This window comes from Molossus molossus, unplaced genomic scaffold (assembly GCF_014108415.1).
Source record: "Molossus molossus isolate mMolMol1 unplaced genomic scaffold, mMolMol1.p scaffold_m16_p_1, whole genome shotgun sequence".
Classification (NCBI taxonomy): Eukaryota; Metazoa; Chordata; class Mammalia; order Chiroptera; family Molossidae; genus Molossus; species Molossus molossus.
This window is the reverse complement of record NW_023425344.1, coordinates 194,714,623-194,737,552: the sequence shown is the minus strand read 5'-3', so window position 1 is coordinate 194,737,552 and position 22,930 is coordinate 194,714,623. Positions and strand designations below refer to the sequence as shown.

The 22,930-nt window shown below is 36.9% G+C and overlaps 1 protein-coding gene and 1 pseudogene across 7 annotated transcripts in view; one reads left to right on the top strand and one right to left on the bottom strand.

Annotated features, from left to right (window-relative positions):
• TCF12 (transcription factor 12) overlaps positions 1 to 22,930 on the bottom strand; it is a 355,331-nt gene that overhangs the window by 152,893 nt on the left and 179,508 nt on the right. The gene's annotated exons all lie outside the window — the stretch shown is intronic.
• On the top strand, positions 16,801 to 18,946 carry LOC118640387 (annotated as a pseudogene).

The window sequence follows — 22,930 nt, the reverse complement described above, 5'->3', positions numbered from 1 at the left end:
GGCTTTGTTTTCCCTCACATTTTTCCAGTGCTTGAGGGATGACTCTGTACAGTGCATATAATTACTAGAGAAGATAAACAGACCAATTTCCAGCAAACATTGCTATAATTCCATCAAGGCAGAGCTCCATTCTCTGTTAGATAGCATTCACGGAGCTCCTGTTGGCTCTTTGTCAGAGACGTTTAGGCAGCGATATCTTGGATAACTAAGTATTTTCAATAACTAGTTCACCACACACCACATAGAGATGACCTAATTTAAAAAGAAAAAAACAGGATAAATATGCTTCATCCTAAAAAAACAAACTAGTCAACTGAAGTCCTTGGTGGAACTAGGCCGAGCATATATCTATTTTTAAACAGCAGATTTCTTTGATAATTCAGAGGGTAGTTTAAAACCTTATAGGTCCTTAGATTCTGCTGGGAACATCAATTACCTGAGCCCAAGTTCATATGGAAACTAGTGCAAGACATGCATCAGAGTCTAAGCTGACCCTCTGACAACACTAAAAGTTGGCTTGGGTGATTGATTCATTTTTGATGCTAATATTCTTATCATTTTTGTCTTTCAAAAAGAACCATACAGAAAATCTAATGATACCATGCTTTGCCCATATGAGGCTAATAGTGATTATATCTTCTACAGTCTAAAATAAAGAATGTATGCATTCTATAAAAATATAGAAATCCTTTTGGGAAAAAAATCTAGTGATTAGTGAAAGAAGGGTATTATTATTATAATCACTATTACACAAAGAAATAACTGGCAAGATAATCTCACTGATGGTTTACTATGTAGCATTTACTCTCAAAAGGTATGCCTAACTTCTTTCCAAACAGTAGATTAGAAGAGGACACAAGATTCCGGTCGTAAGAGTAGGCTTCTACTTCAGTTTCTCACTTATTAGTTGTATAGTCTTCATCAGATCAGATAACACTGCTGACTTCAATTTATTAATTTGTACAATGACCTCATTAGAGAGGACTTGGAAGTTTCTCCTAATTTATGGTCTCCTTTGGGATCTGACACCTTGGGAGGCTCTAGCTAGCAGTTTTCAGAGTACCATACAGGGATGAACAGAGTTCAGGCACACTAGTTCCAACAGTCTAGCAGGGAAGCATAAAAAACATGCTATTGTTATAACGGACAAGCAATCATTTAAAATAGATGATGTGTGGTCACTCTTATAAAGATACAAAAGACAACCATTCCTTTGGTTTATAAAAGTATGAGTAAAATAATCAACCTCTGAGTTCAAGTTTGCTTGCTTCCTAAACAGACTTACAATATTACCATATTACCACCTCCTCCTCTAAACAACACAACTAAAAAGGAACATAAAGCCTTTCCAAATAATCTTGAGCTAAAGTTTTCTGAAGTATCTCACAAAGAGGCTGAGCTATCCTTGCCATAGCTCTGCTGAAGCTAAAAGCAATGTGGAGTAAACCCATGTAATAGAAAAACATGGAGATAAGGAGTGGTGACTAGCCTCAACAGACCAGCAGGAAGAACTGAAGAGCATGTTGCCACCAGGCATATCTTGGGTAACCACCAAAACAACACATTTTCTCTCTTTCTTGATTCCGAGTTGAAGCCTTAGTAAAATGACCTACGTCTGAACCTTTACCCAAAGACACAGGAAATATATTATTAAGAACATGCCTGACAATAATGCTTTGAAAAGCAAAGTCGAAAACTGTACTTGCACTTTTAACCACAGTGAATACAAAATGTTATTTAAAAGTACTATACAGAAAGGTTAAGAGAGCAGCTCTAGATTGAGACAGTATTTAGTTTAAATGGCAGTTCCATAAGTTACTAATTTTGTGACTTCTGGACTAGTTACTAAACTCTCTAAACCTCAATTTCTTGATTTGAAAAAGATGAATAATAATATAGGCAACATCTACACTTTAGGGGTTGTTATGAAGATTAAATGAACTAGTGCATGTAGTGCTTAGCAACATGCCTAACACACAAGCAATCTATTTTTGTTATCATTTAATAGTAAAAATACAAACACTAATTAGAAAGTATCAAAATCAGAAGACAGTTAATCTCTTTAATGCTTTAGTCTCAGTTCTTAAGCAGTACTGATCCCAACTCTGTTGTTTAAAAAAAAATTGTATTTCACACAAAAACTGACAGCTCCCTTATGATAACCAACAATTAATTGCAGCTGTTGGTCAATGTATTCCTTAATTGGCCCCCTGATAATATATCCTACAGAAATTAAATTAGGAAAATCTACCAAGAGTAGAGGTTTATGCTTTTGTTGAGAAAAATTTCTCCCTTTTCCTTCTCTAGTGTTAGTAGTGTCAAGTTAAGGAAAAATGTTGGTCAGTTTGAACCCAACAGACAGATGTTGCTTCACTAGTATTCAAAAACCCAAAATGGTCATAAAACATCAGTTGTAACCATGTAACTAAGTTTACCTACTCATGGTAGCCACTTCACAGTAGAGGAGGGTGTTCAGCAGAGGCAGAAAGGAAGAAATTTTGGGAGGAGTACAGTGTTGATTCTAATAGGAACAAAAAAGATCTGGATTTGAATCAAGCATTCACCGACTAAATGTCAAATAAACTGGTGAATTTCTCTCTCTCTCAGCCTCAGTTTCTTCATCTTTGAAATAGGAAATGAAATGGGAAAGAAGAAATGAACTTTTAATAAATGTCTTTTAAAAGACATTTAGGGCCCTGGCCGGTTTGGCTCAGCGGCTGGAGCATCGGCCTGCGGACCAAAGAATCCCGGGTTCAGTTCCCACTAGGGGCACGTACCAAAAAATAAAAAAAATAAAAGACATGTAGGCCCTGTGCTGGGCATTTCATTATCCTCAAGAACATCGCAAGACCAGAATTACTATCTCCATTTCGGAGATTAGAGTCTTGAACAGGCATTTCTCCAAAGAATACATACAAGTAGTCAATGAGCACATAAAATGTTGCTCATTATCATTAGTCATTAGGGAAATGAAAATCAAAACCTCAATGAGGTTTTCATACCCACTAGGATGGCTAAAATAAAAAAGACAGACAAATGATGGCAAGGATGTGAAGAAATTAAAACCTTCATAAATCGCTGATAGGATTACAAAACAGTACACAGCCACTTGAGAAAACAGCCTGGCAGTTCCTCAATTAAACAGAGCTATATTCCTCAGCAATTCCACTCCTAGGTATATTATATACTTTGGAGAAATACAACATTTCATAAAAAAACTTGTGCACCAATGTTCATGACAATATTGCTTACAATAGCCAAAAAGTAAAAGCACCCCAAACCTCAAATGAAGAATGAATAAAATGTAGTATACCCATACAATGGAATATTATTTAGCAAAAGAAATTAAGTACTGATACATGCTACAACATGGGTGACCCCTGAAAATACTATGCTAAGTGAAAAAAGCCAGTCTCAGAAGGCCACATAGTATATAATTCTATTTACATGCAATGTCCAGAACAGGCAAATCAATAGTGATAGCAAGTAGATTAGTGGCTGCTGGGGTGGGTAGAGGAAGGAATGAGGACTGACTTATAGTAGGTATGAGGTTTCTTCATGTAGTGATGAAAATGTTCTAAAATTAGACAGTGGTGATGACTGCACAACTGTGGGAATATACTAAAAACCGCTGAACTGTATACTTTGAAAGGATGAATTTTATGATATGTAAATTATATCTCAACAAAGCTGTAATTAAAAAGTTATTGAGTTTAAAGATTTTTAAAAAACAATACCTTTCCCACAGGGTATGCATATTACATGAACTAAGCTAAAGCACTCTGCATGGTGCCTGGGACACACTGAGAGTTCTTAATGAAATGTGACCCCCTTTTCCTTTTGTCAAATGCAGAAACAAAAGAAGTATGACATTGATTCTAACCTGATAGTTCAATAAAGCTACCCAATTCTTGTCATCTGTTTAGCAATGAAGAAGCACGTTTATAGTTCCACAGTAAAGTTAGTAAAACTAGTACATAACCATCATTAGTATGAAAGAAAGTGGACTTACTAACCAGCCCACATCTAAAGCTGACCTAAGTATAATGAAAATATACTGGAAACCAACAAATTAGATGTATATAATTCCAAAGAATCCCTTCCAAATCTGTCAGCAATCATCTCAGGAACAATGAAACTGTGGCTAAGAACATCCCTTCCTTTTAAAAAAAGAATATCATTGCTCGAACAAATTTGGTTATCTCTAATATAAATTGGTTTAATTTCAGGATTAAATATTCTGATGTTCAGGAAAGTATTTTTTTTTTAATCTCAAAACAAACAAGCAAAAATTTGTGTCCAATGCTATCAGATGGCTCCCCTGAGAACTGCTAACACTGATCAAAACAATACAAAAGGCAGGTCCTTATATGCCAATTAATTTATCACCACAGATGATAGTGAAAATAGACAGGGAGACCTCTCCCTGTGGGGCACCATTACCTCTAGGAAGAGTTCTCTATTTTTATTCTTATACCTTCACTGGGGTGACCGATGAATTATTTGGTAAGATAATTTTACTAAGGATCACTATATTCTCACATTCATTCATGCAATATTTCAAAAAGTTCTCAAACTCAGTAAGAGTTCCCACCTTATTTAAATCAGTGTGGGAAGCAATGAGAAGATAGTCTTGAAGAACCAGAAACCTAAGGGGACAAAAAATTCTCTACATAAATGGTAATGCCATTTATTTAAATGTAACTCTTCCCCATTAGAGCCTGCCTTTACTTGTGTGATCTGTGGATGACCAAAAACTGTTAACACTGAAATTGTTCCCTACCTATATTTGTCTCATCTGAGTTTGGCAAAACGTCTTGTGTACTATAGGTGTTTTATAAATGTTTACAAAATGCATAAATGGAAAAAAGTAGAAGAGTAGAGAGAAGAAAGAATACATTTATTGTTTTGATTTGTTTTCATAAAAAAGGACCCTACTCCTGCACCTTCCCCAAAAAGGCCACACAAAATAGATTTCCACACTGGACTGATATAATTAAGTCAATTATAAACAATCTTGATGATCCACAGCTAACCTGTGCTGCTTTATCACAGGAAAATTCCATTGAACGTTAACAAATATGTAGCACAGAGATCCCCACTTCATCCATTTTTGGACCCGCTAGGGGAACTAGATAATCAGATAATAAAGCAAAATTGGTAGACAGAGTTTCTTTTAAGGCACACTAATGAAGAAGAAAGATGGTATCTGACCAAGTAACCAAGAACTAAAATTATCAGAAAAATATATTTAACTTCAAGCAATTGAGGTTTTTCCAATATGAAGATTAAGGGGGAGAGAAGAGATTGGTTTTGTTTCTTATAACAATATACATGAGCAATGATTCTCAGGAGTGAGATAGAGAACATTCTATTGAAGGGAAAGGGAGTAGAGATTCTGAAATTTAAAAAATATTTCAGAATACCTTTTTGATTTAAAAAAACAACAACAAAGAATGAAAAACTCAACCAATTTTTTGCTAATAAAATTATAAAGATGATACCACAAGGAGGAGTCTTGGGAAAAAAACACTGTACTAAAGACAAATCACAACAGATCACCAAGGTCTCAATTTAAAAATAGATTTTTGTGTGTGTGGTACGTGCCCCTAGCGAAAACCGAACCCAGGACTCTCTGGTCCACAGGCTGACACTCAACCGCTGAGCCAAACCGGCCAGGGCTAAAAATAGATTCTTTATACACAAAATATAAGTGATAAACCTAAGAATTATAAAACACTATATTAACTAAAATTATTAGTTGCTTTTATATTTTTTTCTCCAATTCTAGTTTTTGTATGTGAAGGAAAGAGCTAATAAGAGCTTCTATGTATAGCCATACTACAAAGCATATACCTTTTACGTAAAGGGTTATAAAATAATTTAAACCTACATAAAAAATGAATAGGAGCCCTAGCCAGTTTGGCCCAGCGGTTAGAGCGCCAGCCTGTGGATTCCGGGTTCAGTTACCACTAAGGGCACGTACCTCGGTTGCAGTCTGTCCCCGGCCCTGGTTGGGGTCCTGTGGGTGGCAACCACTCAATGAGTCTCTCTCACATCGATGTTTTTCTCTCTCTCTCTCCTCCCTTCTTTCCCTCCCGTTCTGTCTGAAGATAAAATGAAAAAATGTCCTTGGGTGATGATTAAAAACAAAACAAAACAAAAAACAGGAAAGAGTTTTTCAGTATAGTACATCCCACAGCTATCAAAAACATCACAGGGGCTTCTGGTCAAGATTGTGGTGTAGGTAAACGCAGTATCGCCTCCTCCCACAACCACATCAAAATTACAACTAAACTATAGCACAACCATCATTCAGAACTGTCTCAAACTGAGCTGAATGGAAGTCCTACAACTACAAAATTAAAGCAGTAGCCACACTGAGACTGGTAGGAGGCGTGGATGGGATAATCCCACACCCATGTGTGGCAGATAAAATCCAAGAGGACACCTGGGCTGTGAAGGTCCTCCTTGAGCAGTGAGGGGACCCTGTCCCACACCAGGCGCCCAGCTCAGGGTTCCAGTGACAGGAAGAGAAGTCCCCATAACTTCTGTCTGTAAAAACCAGCGGGAACTGCACTGGCTGGTTTGGCTCAGCAGTTAGAGCGTTGGCCTGAGGTCCAAAGAGACCCACGTTCGGTTCCCGCTAAGGGCATGTACCTCAGTTGCAGTTTGTCCCCGGCCCTGGTTGGTCGTGCGGGTGGCAACCACTCGACGTGTCCCTTTTACATCAATGTTTCTCTCTCTCTCTGTCTCTCCATCTCCCTCCCTTACACTCTATCTGAACAAAATATCGAAAAATGTTCAGTGAGGATTAAAAAAAGAAAAAATCCAGCGGGAACTGAGGCTGAGGCTGCTGGAGCCCCAGGCAGCTCCTCTTAAAGGGCCCGTACATGGATTTATTCAGACTTGCTCCCTCTAAGCTCTGAGGGGAGGCAGCTTGAAAGGTATCAGAGACATATAGGGAAGAACTAAGCTGTTGGGCCTCATGACCAGGGCTGGAGAGGCAGCTTTCTGTCTGACAGCCCTGCTGGCTGAGGCCTTGTTCCTTTGGTGGGCCCTTTGCCGAGGCAGCAGACCAGGGCCATATCTGAGGCTCCAGAAACCTGGCTCACTCAATTTGCCCCACCCTGGTGATTCTCTGAGGCCCTGACGCACCCAACTTTCCGGCCCACCCAAGCTATTTCCAGTGGCTTAACCATAGGATTGGCCTGTCTTGGATCCTGCTTCAGAGTTTCCTAAAATTTCTCAAAAAAGCAACATCTGGTCTCAGCAAGCCCCATACCTCTCATTAAGTGACCCCAGGCCTGGTACTAGAAGCAACCAGCCTTGATTCACAACTTGGCTTTTCCTGGGCACCTCCAAGCACAAGAAGCAGCCATCTGCATATCACTTTGTAGCTTATGCCGGGTGGCCCTGGATAGAACACAGGCAGAGGCTGACCTTGCCCCAGAGCCAGCACACCCAATGGACAGCTTCATACCACATAGAAACAGCACCACCCAACCACCTCCACAAGTGACACACTCAATGAGTGGACTCAGTGGGTACCAGAGCCCTGATGAAGTAAATCTTGCTCTGTGTGGTAGTCCCCTACACAGCTGATTCTCCAAGGAAGTCAGAGGCCAGTGGTCAGTGAGCACAGCTAGTCCTTGAAGCTGATCAGTCTGAGTAAATGCCTCCTATTGACATGCCAACAGCAATCAAGACTCAATTACAACAGAAGGGTGTACAGTCCACATTAGGGGTATACTTCAAGGGCCTAGTTGGGATGATCAGGGAGGCTGTGACACTGGATCCTACATGACACCTACAACAATAGGCCACCCTACGAAGCCTAGGAGATATACCTAATACATAGAAACAATCACAGGGAAGCAGCCAAAATGAGGAGACAAAGGACTGTGTCCCAAATGAAAGAAAATAACTAAACAAAATGAAGATAAGCAATCAATTAGGTGCAGAGTTCAAAACATTGGTTATAAGGTTGCTCAAGGAACTTAGTGAGACCTTCAAGGAACTTAAGGAAAACTCCAAGAAACTTAGTGAGAACATCAACAACATAAAAAAAAGGACCAGTCAGAAATGAAGGATGCACTAACTAACTAAAGAATAATCGACAGGGAATCAATAATAGAGTAGGTAAAGCCAAGAAGCTAACCATTGATTTGGAATATCAGGAAACAAAAAACACCCAATCAGAACAGCAAAAAGAAAAAAGGATCTAAAAAAAAATGAGGCTAGAGTAAGGAGCCTCTGGGACAACTTCAAGCGTGCCAACATTTGCATCATATGGGTGCCAGAAGGAGAAGAGAGCGTGCAAGAAATTGAAAACCTATTTGAAAAAATAATGACAGAAAACTTCCCTAACTTGGTGAAGAAAACAGGCATCCAAGTCCAGGAAGCACAGAGGGTCGTAAACAAGATAATCTCAAAGAGGTCCACACCAAAACATATAATCATCAAAATGCCAAAGATTAAAGACAAAGAAAGAATCTTAAAAGCAGCAAGAGAAAAGTAGTTCATGATCTACAAGACTGTCATCTGATTTCTCAAAAGAAACTTTGCAGGCCAGAAAGGAGTGGCAAAAAATATTTAAGGTGATGAAAAGCAAGGACCTAAACCAAGATTACTCTGTCCTACAAAGCTATCATTTAGAATCGATGGACATATCAAGAGTTTCCCAGATAAGAAAAATCTAAAGGAGTTTACCACCACCAAACCAGTATTATATGAAATGTTTAAGGGTCTTCTTGAAGGAGAAGAACAAAAAAATAAGAACAATAAAATGGCAATTAATACATATCTATGAACGATTTGAATCTACTAACAAAATGAGCAAGCAGAACAGAAACAGACTCATAGATACAGAGAACTTTTTGTTGCTTGCCTGGTGAGCAGGAGCTGGAGAGATGGGTGAAAAAGATGAAGGAATTAAGAAATTGGTTGTTAGACTGATGAACCTCAAAGGGAAGGGGGGAGGGAAGGCGAGATGAGATAAAGAACTTCTTGGCATATATGCATAACCAGTGGACACAAACAATAGGGTAGAGACGGCAAGGAGGGGGTCAATAGGGAAAAAAGGGGGAGGCATCTGTAATACATTCAACAATAAAGGTGAATAAAAAAACATCAGAGGGATTAAACTAATTACTATAAAGTGAGAACTTGCTTTCTAGAAATTAGCTGAGTTTAAAAGTAATAAAGTAAAACAACTAGTTTGGTATTTTGAAGTTTAAAGGCTAATGGACAATAGTTTTCTATTTACTAATTTCATGAGTAACACTGTTCATTCTACCTATAGGTTTGCCCAGGGTAAGAATAAAATATTAATCACTTCATTTGTGGTTTATCTTAAATTAACTAGGTGCTACCACATTACCAATTATAGTAGTAGTTATATGATTTTACTCAGGCTTATCAGCTGGATCCACTACAGTAAAATTTAAAGAAATTTATAAAACGACCCTTGCTGGGTGGCTCAGTTTGTTGGAGCATCGTTCTGTACACCAAAAGGTTGCAAGTTTGATCCCCAGTTGGGGCCGTGTACTGTAGGTAACTGATCGATGTCACAATAAACATACCCTCGGGTGAGAATTAAGAAAGAAAAAAAGAATATTATAAAAAGTCTTTAGCTTCTGTTTTATTTTAGGCTCTTCCATTGGAAAAAGAAGAGCGTGGCCAGTTATACTTCAGTCCTTAAACCACACTTAGTATTCTCAGATTTCTGTGCACATAAAGGCCCCAAATTATTTTTCATAGAGACCTGACCAAGCAATACAGCCAGTTCTTGGGACAGGCAGCTGAATCTGGTCATGCAGGCTCAGTTATCTGTCCCCACTGGGATCTGCAACATTACCCCATTTGATTTTTCCCATCCAGTTGGTGGTTTCTTCTTGCTGAGGCAAGATGGTATGGCCAATGTAAGAAAAAATTAATAGTCTGAGATCTAAGACTCTGGTGAAAATGTCAGCTCGGTGACATCGTAGCAATGGGAGGCCAGCACATCCTGGGAGATGGCCACTTATGTTTTCTTAACTTTTGTGGAAGAAATAAAGCTGTCACTTACAACACCTGAGAAGTCTGGCACCACCAATGGAATCAGTCTGATCTGCGCCAATCACACTTGGCCAACAGAAAGTCCGACAGACTGCCCTGAATTGTAGGAATGACAGCAACATAACCAAAGACACTCAAAGCCTCAGACTTTCATTCACTTAATAAGTCCCTTCATTCACCTCACTTATATTGCCAAAGTCATCTAAACCAAAAATTTTGACATAGCAAAGATCTAAAGTTTAAATTTAACAAGAAATGTACATAAAAGCATGTTTCTGTAATGATTTTATCTTTAGTAGTTGTGAATGACATATTTTCTTTTTTGCTCTAATGTCAGTCATTATTTTAGTTCTTCTAAATAGCCATTTTAAGTAGAAAGAATAAATTTCTGTAAAATCTCTAGTTTTTTTCTACAGCTAATGAATATATCCTCAAATTTATGAGCCTCATTTTCATAAGGCTTGATTTATGACCAGTTATAAGAAGTCACTGACTGTATGTTTTCCTGAAAATTGCACTCCAAATTTAATTTTATCTAAATTATATATTCCAAAGGTCCTAATGAAAATGAAAACAGGAAAGAAAATGATAGGATGAACTGATTCTTCAGGTGGTTCTATTTGAAGCTGAGGAACTATAGTAGCAGTACAGTGTTGTATTTTAAGAGTATCAACTTTGAAGTTAGAGAGCTGAGTTGTACTTTCCGATTCACAATTTAATAGCTGTCAAAGCAAGTCTGCTAGTTGGCTTCTCAGGTTTGTTCCTTTACTCATAAAAAACACTGTTATAAGAAATTAATTAAATGATTAATATAAACACTTTATACAATGTCTGGCCCAGAGGTATTTGCTGAACAAATTGTAGTTTTTGTTATATAATAATTATTAGTGAGAATTACATTCTTTTTTCTTGGGTTTTTGTTTGGATGCAAATATCAAAGCTCTGTGATGGTGCTTTAGGAAACCAAATGTGTCCCTCTCCTCAGATTGCTTAGGGTCTGATGAAGGGGACTTGAAACTATAAGGCAAATTTCACATTTCCTTAAAGGTGCCATGGGAAAGATAAAAATGAGGGGAAAATCAAGCAAGGCTTTTTAAAGGAAGTGACATGTGAGCAAGACTATAAAGTATGGATAGGTTTTTTGCAGGAGACTCGGAGATGAGAAGCAAGAAAAATAAAAACATTTTAGATTTAATAACATACAATACACAATTAGTAAATGTTGACTAAATGTATAATGCATAAATAAAAATCTATTTTATTCTTATCTCACCCCATGGACATACTGTGTTCATGCATCATAAAGAAAATATACTGATGACAACCAAAGTAATTACATATATCTCCTCAAAACTCTAGGAATCCCTCCCAAATCACTTCAGTAACAATGGAGCTGTACCCATGAACACCACCCATTTAAAAGAGGAAAATTAATTAATTTTAAAAAGAAAAAGAAGCCCTGGCCAGTTTGGCTCAGCGGTTAGAGCATCAGCCTGCGGTCCAGAGACCCAGATTCGGTTTCCACTAAGGGTGCATGCCTCGGTTGCAGTTTGTCCCCGGCCCTGGTTGGTCATGCGGGTGGCAGCCAGCCACTCGATGTGTCCCTTTCACATCAATGTTTCTCTTTCTCTCTCTCTCTTCCTCTCTCTCCCTCCCACTCTATCACTCTATCTGAACAAAAAATGGAAAAATGTCCTCGGGTAAGGATAAAAAAATAAAAAAATAGAAAAAGAAAGGGTCTAACTCTCATAGCTCCTATGTGTAGGCCTTACGTATGGTGGGGTACACCATGTGCAATGCAACTACTAACTGAAAAATCTATAATGAAAATTTTCTCCACAGATATGAACTTCAGAACGTTTTCGACAACTGCTCTGCAAATTAAGGTTAATATCACTGTCTGATGCTAACCAAATTGGCCGTATGTCAAAGTACAACTAAAAAACAAAAAAGAAAGAAAGATATGTCAAATGAACAGCATGTTTCCCAGATCCAAAGCATCCATAAAAGGGAAGAGAGGCCCTTCATCTGTAGTCTCTAGTTCAATTGCATCCAAAGACTCAAGAGACAGTGATTCTTTAACATGGGTTAACCAAAATGAGTTCATTTGCTCATATAGAATTCTTTCCTAATGAATCACTGCCCTTCAATTGCTTTTATTTAACATTTACAAAGGTTGTTATTGAAGTTTTCTGTATGTCACTGCCAGGGAACCAAGCTGTGTCTGTACTTAGGAAAGAATACAATGGAGATGAGGAGGAGTTATAATCAACATTGAAGCTTGCCTTCCTCATACTGCCAAATCCATCCTAGCCTAGCAGCCTCATCCTAAATTCTGCAAAAGCTAATTAAATTGATCACTGTACTGAATACAAGATAAGCTTTTTGCATTGCAAAAATTGATAGAACAAAGTAACAGACAAAAATGATTCAAAATGAACAACAAAATTTTATGTAATATGCCTCTCTTGTTATTTTTCAGTGGACAAATTAGTTGAATATGATCTCTTCACAAAATAAATATAATTTAAAATATATCTACAAGTTTTCCTATTCCTTTTGTGATCCATAAAACTATTTTGAAATTATGCAACTATTTTAACAATAGTTCTGAGTGGAGAGGAGGGGGGTCAATGGGGAGAAAAAGGGGAAACATCTGCAATAATTTCAACAATAAAAACTTAAAAAAAGAAATAAAATAATTTCATCCCAAATTGAGGAAAATATTACAAATTTTAATTTATCAACAACAGAGAATGTTTATTGAGTACTATCAATGTTCCTGGTACTATGTTATGCTCTATGTATTACATAAGTCCTATAATTCTCAAACCAACCCTATAACTTAAATATAATTACTGTCCTCATTTACATATAAAGAAACTAAAGAAACCACAGCCAGAATTTGAACCAGGTAGCCTGCCATCAATCATGCTGAAGAAAGTAGCTCCTATACCTACAGTAATGTTTTGCTCATTCAAAGATAGATCTTAAAATTACAGTAATGTGAGAGGTCCTTTTCTACAGACACGTTTTTTTTTTCCTACCTTTTTTATTTTATTGGGTTTCAAAGATGGCAGTTGAATTTCAACACAAAGCATTTTTTCTACTTTAGTTCTATTTTTCCTCAAATAAAATTGTCATTAAAAGAATAAACTTACACGGTTAGCAGCTTGATGCCAAAGAATGATGAAATTTGGAAACTTAGTATGTACTCAAATCAACTCACACCCAAGAAAGTGAATCAATAAAAGTTGTAAATAAATCACTTCATCATTCTGTCCCCAGGCTTCTTCTCAATTACTCTATCACAACTACACAAAATACCTGTTTCCAGCTATTAAATCATGTAGGGAAAAATAAAACAATGCAGCAGTCTAAATGAATGGCAATTTTTATATAAACTATATTAAACTCTCACCTCTCAGAAGGGCAAGATTCTAAGTTTCTCACAAATCTAAACAATTATTAAAAGAAAATCCATATTAGAAAATATGCAATATCTACCAGAATTTTAAAAAACATAATTTATAAACCACTAAGTCTCATAATCTTATTTATAAATCAGCTATATTAAGGAACCTAGAATGTATTTGTACACGAGAAAATGTTCATATATGGAACCCAGGGTTAAGATAGTGTGATGGTTGAACAGCATATGCTTTGGGATCAAGGAGACCAATATTTCCCCACCCCTACTAACAGGATTAAGAAAACACTTAACCTTGTTGTGCCTCAATTTCCTTATCTCTGTAAAACAAGTGTAACAATACCCATCTCAGAGGTTTTTTTACTGAGGATTAAGCAAGACAATGTTATGAAAACAATTCGAACAGAATCCAACACAATAAGGTCCTTTTTGGGTACAGGAGGGAGAAGTATATTTTGTTTTCTTCTTCCTTTTCATTGTACAATCTTCTCCTGTTGCCTAGCATCCCTCTGCTCACCTGGTGCCCAAGGTGTTCAACTCTTTGCTGTAGATCCCTGCAGTGATTTGTCATCCACTGCACATTACACTCCAAAATGTCTGACTTCCCTCCTCCCTCAATTAAGACTTCTCTATTAGAATTAAGTAATCTAACTTGATGTTTTAATAATACATTAACATTCTGATAGATTTTGGTTATTAACCCAAAATAATCACGGGTAGAATATAAGACAATGAAACAACATTAAAATTTAGGCCAAAATATACCAGACTTTCCTAATAATATGCCTATAGATCTGCTTCTTTAAGTCATTTCTACTAGTCACAGCTTCTTCCAATATAATGCACATCTCCACCAGGTTCTAAGTATTTTCAAAATAGACTCCAAGGCAGTGTGAAAGGACAGCCAGGTGCTTAAAAGCTGCCAATGTCACCAATGTCACTGCCAACTTCACAGTAACTACAAAACCATATATTTTTAACATTGAAATCGTAGAATTAGTAGAATTTTTAATTTACCTAAATCAGATGCTAACACTACATGTAGTTCATTCCATAAATACCTAAATAAAATGTATTAAAGCTGGTAAATATCATTAGGGGCCAAATTAACTTTTAAAAGAACTGAACCTTTGACCATCTTTAATTTTTCCAATTAAATAAAAAGTATATAAAGTAAATAAATTCCCCATAAATCTTTAGTTTCTAAAACAATAGAAATAAGACAAAGTATTCTAGTCTAACCTAAAGCTCAATCAGACATTTAATTCTGTCTGGGAATTGCTTTGTTTTTATTGTCACGCAACATAAATATAAAAAGAGCAAAATGAAGATGTTCCTGTTAATTCACAATTTTCTTTCCTCTTTGCATTAAAAAAAAAAACCCTCATGTTAGTTCTGAGTTTAATAAGAAACAGCTTTTATTCATTCATTTATTCAATATATATATTTTTAGTCCAAGGCATAAAGGTACCAAATTATATAAAATAACTAAGAGTCAACCAATTATATTATGAAACCAAGAACACTGTCTATTTGGAAATAGGAGTGGGAGGGATCAACTTTGAGATTTTGTCAAACTAGAACCAATTTTGAGAGAAATTCATGCATCTTAAAAATGCTTACAAAGCTAACTCTTCCCACTTCACCCATGCTACCACCACCCCCACTTTAACCATAGTTGTTTATGTAAACATCATAGTAGGTTAAACAGCCTATAATTTTTTCACTGGCTGAAAAGCACATTGGGATGAATGCCAACCATAACCGTGTCCCCAAGTACCAAGCTCCTGATTATGTAATAAATAAAACACCGTGTAATATGTTCATATGTCAAAAGCAAAAAGTAATACTTATGTTGCTGAGATAAACATGCTTTCAAAAAGAGATAACAAAAATAAATTTAGTTGTTAAGCTTAAAGATGGTTCTCAAAACTTAAGCCACTCACTAATGTCCTGTATCCCTATTGGAAAAAAAAAAAAAAAATCATTACCAAACTCCAAGATTCTACTTCAACATTAGAACTACAGTCAGGTTTTACCTCTAAATTTACTTTTCAAAAGTTTTTCTGTATCTTCTATCAAGACAAGACCTTCAACTACAGTATTCCTTTCTTGAAAGGTAAGGAACAGACACTCAAGAAGTTACACCTTAGTTATTTACTGAGCACCACTATATTTCAGATACGGATACAAAGATAAATTAATAAAGAGACTTGTGCTTAAGAGATGTGTAGTTCAGAAAGAAGAAAAAAAAGACAGAGGCATACACAACTCTATGATACATGGTGATCAAAAGTTATGCAAGTTGCACGATGCACTAAGGAAATACAAGAGAGGCAGTGATTGCCTCTGTCTGAGGTCACAGATGTCACATGTGAGCTGATCCTGATGGGTAAGTAGAAAGTCAAAGTCATTAATCAAAGGCAAAAAAAACTGTAAAAGTGAATGATAGTTCTAAAAATAAGGAGTTGCTGAGATATGGCTGTCCCTTGATAGAGATGAGGGTGAAGAAAGTAAAGCTGGAGCCAGAAAAAGAAGGTCTTCAAGTGCCATGCTAAGGATCTTAGATTTTACCCTGTAGGCAGGGCACAAGGAGTAGGATGTGGAGAGCTCTATGATAGCTTCTTCTCATGAAAAGCAAATTTCATAATTGAAAATCTTTAAGTGTCCCAACTGAAAATCATGTTTAAGTTAAATGAGTTTAAATTTTATTTTATTTTCCCACTTAAATCAAATGCACTGTGTTCCTACAACTTAATCTGGAACTTAATGTCTACACAATATTCTAATTTTATATACATTTTAAATTTATTAAGTACAAAATCTGAGTCCTTCACAATTCTTTTGCAGATAATATTTTCTTCATCTTGGTATTTCCCACACTCTCAAGCACTGTGTTTAACACATAGAAGATACTCAATAAAATACAGAGAGACAGGTGGTATATTAAAAATCTTACCAGAGAACCATTAGAATTTGTGCTATACCAAATAAATTTCATAAAAATAAATTTCACAGAAAATCAAGGCCACTTAGGCCTTGCTGAAAGGCTAGAATGTCAACTGCTATGCTCCTAGAATATAGCAATCTAAGCTACCCTTCAGCAGCACCTCTGTGTCTGAATAGCTGTTAAGATCAAGGTGCAGCCTGGCCTTGTACAATCACTCACAGATAGCAGATAGCTGAGGGCATTCCAAGTGGTAGTGTTCCTTCCTCCAAGTCATCTGCCAAAGTAGTCATCTACCTTTAGGCACAGATTTAATCTAGGGCCCATTCCTGCAAAGCTACCTGAGGTTTGGCTCTTTTGCACGATGCTGTCCAATAACTCAGAAGATCACCTGAAAATCAAGTGAGGTCAGCCCACAGGGCTAATCTGGCATGGAGGATATGCCCAGCTCCAGGGGTTCCTACCAAATCTAAGGAGATAGATTTCTCAGCAGTCAGAAGGCTCATTTTTCTGGTCTCAAAAACTTCTACCTGTTGGCAAAGGTCGGCCTAAGAAAGATGGATTCTGCGCAGAGGGGAATGACTCAGAACAGAGATCCAGCTCTCAGCTCTCCCCAGAGCCACCAACCCCAGACTCTCCTCATACAGCTCTAGTCTACTCTGCCCTCCCTCTGCTGGAGCCCAGGGCCAGAGAAAGAAATTGACTACCAGGAACTTATGTTTTTTTTAATTGGTGAAGTAACCCTTAGTGTGCTGAGAAAAATCCTGATGCAACATGGTTACAGGATAAAAGCTAAGAAGAAATTTGTCATGCTAGTGAATTTCCTGCCTTCCAAGTACTCAGGACATATTTCTGTGAATATACAAATGAATAGTGGGAAATATATGACAGTAAAGAGCCACACAATGCTAAATTTCCGGCACGAATAGATCAGAGGCTAAATGAACTACAGAAAATAATTCTTTGGTGCTTAAGACCCGATAAGATTAACTATAACAAATTATGTCACTGACCAACTGAGGGAAAAGTTTGTAGAGCCTCTGCCATTTGATTTGACAATGAGTTACTTGGATTCAAACTTCACCATTCCCTTAATTTTTGTTCTATCTCCAAGAGCAGATCCCATGGCCAGTCTGCTGAAATTTAATAATGATAAAGCTATGTCCGGCAATAAATGTCAAGCTATTTCCCTGGGACAGGGACAAGGTCCCATTGCAACAAAAATGATTAAAAAGTAGCAACAGAAGGAACTTGGGTTTGCCTACAGAACTGTCACCTTGCTGTCTCCTGGATGCTCATGTTGGAAAAAATATATGAAGATTTTATCCCTGAAGTCTGTAACTCATCCTTTAGGTTTTGGCTCACAAATTCTCCATCTCCAAAATTCCCAGTAACAATTGCACAGAACGGAGTAAAATTGACTAATGAACCTCCCACGGGCCTTTGGGTAAATCTCCTGCAATCATATCTCACTGAGCTGGTTTCTGATCTTCAGTGTTTTAAGGATGCCAGGGAAAGGAGCTGGCATGGGAAAAGCTGCTGTTTGGAATTTGTTTTTTTCACACCCCTGTACAAGAGAGAAAGAAATTTGGTCCTCTTGGATGAAATATTCCATACGGATTTAATGAATCAGACTTACACTTCAGTATTCGACAACTATAGAAACTTCCATTTACTCAACACCCTGAGATATTAGGATTACGTGAAAATGTTGGTATCTCCAAAGACCTTCAACAAACAAAAGTCCTCTTTGAGTCCCTGCTTCTCCCCCAGGGAGGCGCCAGACAGGATCTCAGGAAGTACTGACCAGATTCTACTCAAAATTACCACAGATATTCTCAAAAAGGTAATGTTGAGCTTAAAATGGTGCTCACAATATAAGTCACAATTGTATTGAAATGGCGATCTGAAAACTCCACTTAGGAGCATTATGACCTTGAGTGAGATATTTTACCTTTCTGAGCATTAGTTCCCAAATCTGTAAAGTGGTGGTAAGGTTCCTGTAAACACAAAAGATCATGAATTTAAAGAACTTTGTATAGCTCTTTGAGGAAGTCATGGCTGCAGCACAGCAGAGCTCCATCCTGCCTGCTCCTGCTCCAGACTCAAGGCTGTTCTCTCAGGAAGCCTCGCTGCAGCCGCTGCAGCCGTGGCTTTTATAGATGCAGGAAAGACACCCATACAACCAGAGGTGGTGATTCACCAAATTAGAATTACTCTAACCAGCCACAGCGTAAAGTCTTTGGAGAAGGTATGTTCTGACTTGATCAGAGGTGCAAAGGAAAAGAATCTCAAAGTGAAAGGACCAGTTCCAATGCCTGCCAAAAGTCTGAGAATCACTACAAGAAAGATTCCCTGTGGGGAGAATTGTAAGACCTGAAATGGATTTCAGATGAGGACCCACAGGCAACTCACTGCCTTGCACAGCCCTTGTGCTATTCTTAAACAGATTACTTCCCATCAGTTTTGAGCCAGGAGTAGAGGTTTAAGTTACCAGTGCAGATGCTTAAATCAACCTTTTAAATACACTGTAGTATCAGTTGTATATAAATAAATAAAAATAAAATTCTAGTATAACTCCTCATTTCCACTTTTCCAAGAATTGAGGAGGGGCAGAGGATTTCCCTTCCTTCTAAATCACATTATAGAAAATATATATTATACTTTCCAGTAATATTCCTCTGATCATCCTAAAAGTTTTTAGTTCTTGCCCGGCCAGTGTGGCTCACTGGTTGAGTGTTGATCCATGCACCAAGAGGTCGCCGGTTTGATTCTTGGTCAGGGCACATGCCCAGGTTGTGGGCCAAATCCCCAGTGGGGGGGCATACAGGAAGCGGCCAGTCTATATTCTCTCTCATCGATGTTTCTATTGCTCTCTCCCTCTCTCCCTAAAGTAAATAAAGAAAAAAAATAAAAGTTTTTAGTTCTTTAAGGTATCTAAAGGAAGTATAGGAGTGAGAGGTTGGCCCCCTGTCCACATGACCCTTTTGGGTGATTCTTCTCTTTTCACCCTCTCCACACTTACATAATGTTTATTCCGAACCTACCAATGCCTCTATGCACACAGGCAAACTATGAAATCTTATCAAGGTCTGCTGATCAGTTCATCCTATGTCAACTTCCCTCAATAAGCATACAACACGGACCTCAGTCTAAATAATTATTCTAAGGTCTTAGAGAGGATAAGCAATTGTCACTACCTCCAGTGAATACAAAATTTCTTTTTTATGCCTGCAACAAATCCCTAAGAAAAGCCATAGGCACAATGTTTTCAGAGTTCGACACTCACTGGGATTCAGCTGCCCCATGCCTCTGTCCAGAGTGAAATAAGACATTCCACCACCAAGAAACCTACTACAAGTCGATTCAGCCCTAACCAGTTCTGCTCCATGTGAGCTCCATCTTAAAACAAAACACTTCCCAAAAAACAGAATGGGATCAGAGAAAAAGTCAGAAAAGTGAAGACATTCAAATATGTTTTCATCTCAAGACCTCATACATGGGACTAACACCAGGCATCTGAAACAGGATATAAATGTACTCTTCACTCATTGAAGCTCTACATTTATCTTTACAATTTTAGCTCAGTAACCCACACACTGTAATTTGAATCTCCTATTATCACATCAACGTTTTTTTCCTTTTCCCCTAACAACTCAATAACTGTTGGGAATATTCTGAAGGTGAGGATTCCAAGTACCTCAATTTTAACATCTCAATTTCTTCATTTATATGAGGAACCAAGTCCATTTTTAGCTTTCAACAGCCAATGCATCCGTTCTATCTAGGCCCAGCCAAAACAACCTATAAAGACAGACTGAGTCTCTTAAATTAAAGGGTTTTGTGGAACTGAACAGAAGGCAGCAGCCTACATTATTACTCTTACATTCTTTTCTTTCCTGTATATAAATGCCTCACTTTTCTTAATTAAAAACAAACTTTTAACCAAATTCCCAACAGCCTACTCACAGAAGAAATAAGGAATGGACACTATGAAAAGATGACTCCACTTTCTCACGTACATACACATGTGTTTATAGTCTGTATTAAAAATGAAAATATCATACACATTAGAGACTTTTAACAGAAGTCAAGAAGATTCAGTGTCTTAAAGCTTCACCCTATTTGTGACACTCCTCTAATCTTCCAGTGCTTTCAAAGGGAAAAACATGAGCCTCTTCCTTGACTATGGTACACTTTAAATGCTTTAAAACAGAATTCTTTAAAATAAAATCTTAATGATCAGATGAACACAAAGTCTCATTTTTTTGAACCAACATTGATCATGCTAATTAAATCTTCCCTACTGTGTGCTTTATTGACTCTTAAAACCATTATCTTTCCAGGCAATCCATTATGACACTAATCAGATATATTATACATTGTTAAACTAGCATGTGTATGCATGCTGAGAAAGATGTATCTATACAACTTGCTGGGTAATTTAGGGGTTGCTTTTACTTTTTCTAAATTTCCATAGTCTGATTTCCTACAATAATAAATGATCTATATATTTTCTCATTAGAAATATCAAGACCATTTGGATCTTGAATTAAAATTTCAACACACACACACAGCATGAAGGTCATTCTAACCTCTTCCATTTTGCTTCTTCACAAATTAATGCTTTCTAGATACCTTACATGTACATTTGCACTGAGTAGGAATTCCTTATAGTGGGTTTAAATACAATTATGATTTATGATAATATGTAAATGATTTAAATAAGAATATTTAGTAACATTAAATAAATATCATTTTAAACTAATATTTTTTATGAAGAAAGGCAGAAAGCCAAGTTAAAATGCCTTTGATAATTTCTATTCATTTGTGACATACAATGGTATCCAGTATTCATCCCTAAAACACTTAAAACACTATCTATGACAATAGGTTAAGATAAATAATCTGAATTCTTTAATTAGTGAATAGTTGATCTAGGCCATAGGTTCTATCTAACTTATTGTAAGAATAAGTTAAAACATTTGATTTTAAGAAAAGAGAAATAGGACTTTTAATATTCTTAAAAAACATAAGCAAACTACAAAGAATTATAGAATTATTTTTTAAGTATCATAGAACTTGAGATTGTCCTATTCACAATATTAAAATGAGCATTGCTGTGCATGCTTCCAAATAACTACCTCACAGGAAATAAGAAATACGGTTTTTGAAAGAGCAGACAATAGCTGACATCTTAGCCCTGGGAAGCTTTCCCCAGCTGACCCCACACACTGATGCACAGCTACAAATGCCCAGAGAAAGAAGACCCACTGGGTAAAATGGTACCCTGCTCAGTTTTGCATGCTTCAGTGGGCTTCACAGTTGATAAATATACCCTACAGTCAGACTAACTGACACACTGTAGCAAAAGAGATATTTGAAATTTAGCCACTTCAATTTAACCTCTCTTTAAGTAAGGGTGATTTGTTTTTACTTCAGCTCTCACATGTACAAAAAAAAATCTGCCCCCAAGGACTCATCAATAGTCATTTTAAAATAGGTCTAAAATCCTTAAATTTATAATGCACCATAGTTCATTACAATTTAAAAATATCCATAATTATAACCTTTGCTTTCCCAAATGACACAAAATTTTTGACAACACAGAGGCAAGTATATTATTTATGATTGGTTCTTTGTACACATTTAAAATCAAGACTGTAAGAAAAATCTTAGAAAAGATATGGCAAATTAGATAGAATCTTTAAAATTCAAGAAGTTATAAACTAACTTTCTGATGTTTTTCTCAACTCCATTTCCAAGAACCCTCCCCTTTTCTCCCCCAAATTATCTCAAGAGACTCCAAGCCAGAACTCCCTCTAAAGACTTGTTTGCCTAAAATATCTAATCCCAGGGACCACCAGAATAGACTCACCTCAAACTCTTCCTATCTCTCTCTCTTCCTCTCTCTCCCTCCCACTCTATTTGAACAAAAAGTGGAGAAATGTCCTCGTGTGAGAATAATAAAAAAAAAAAGACTGTTAACATACTTTACACCACTCCACACATATGGCAATAGCCAAAAAAAAATTTTTTTTCTGACAGGAAAGCCCTGAAATGTAGGTAGAATGGCAAATTCTAGTGTTCATAAAAACCCAAAATCCCAAATAGCAACAACAAACAAAACAAACTCAATCTGGAAGTAAAGAAATAAAATGTGAGCTATAAAAAGCAAAGGCTAAATTTTGTAAGAAAAGAAGCAATAAACTGAGATGTGAAGGAGATTATGAAAATGGTGGATTGATACTCAAAATAAGCAAGAGTCTTTTGAGAGGCTTCACTTAAAATTTGAGGCTTATTAAATAACAGGAACATAGTACAAAACCTATACAACTGAAGGATGAATGCCATGAGTACTTTCAAACAGTTACATTTCTACAAATTTAAACCCAAACAATTAAGAATATGCTATCCAAATTGTTGGAGGCTAATGTTGGCTTTTATTTGGAGGCTAATTAAAACTGGCATAAACACTGTCACTACTAATGAAG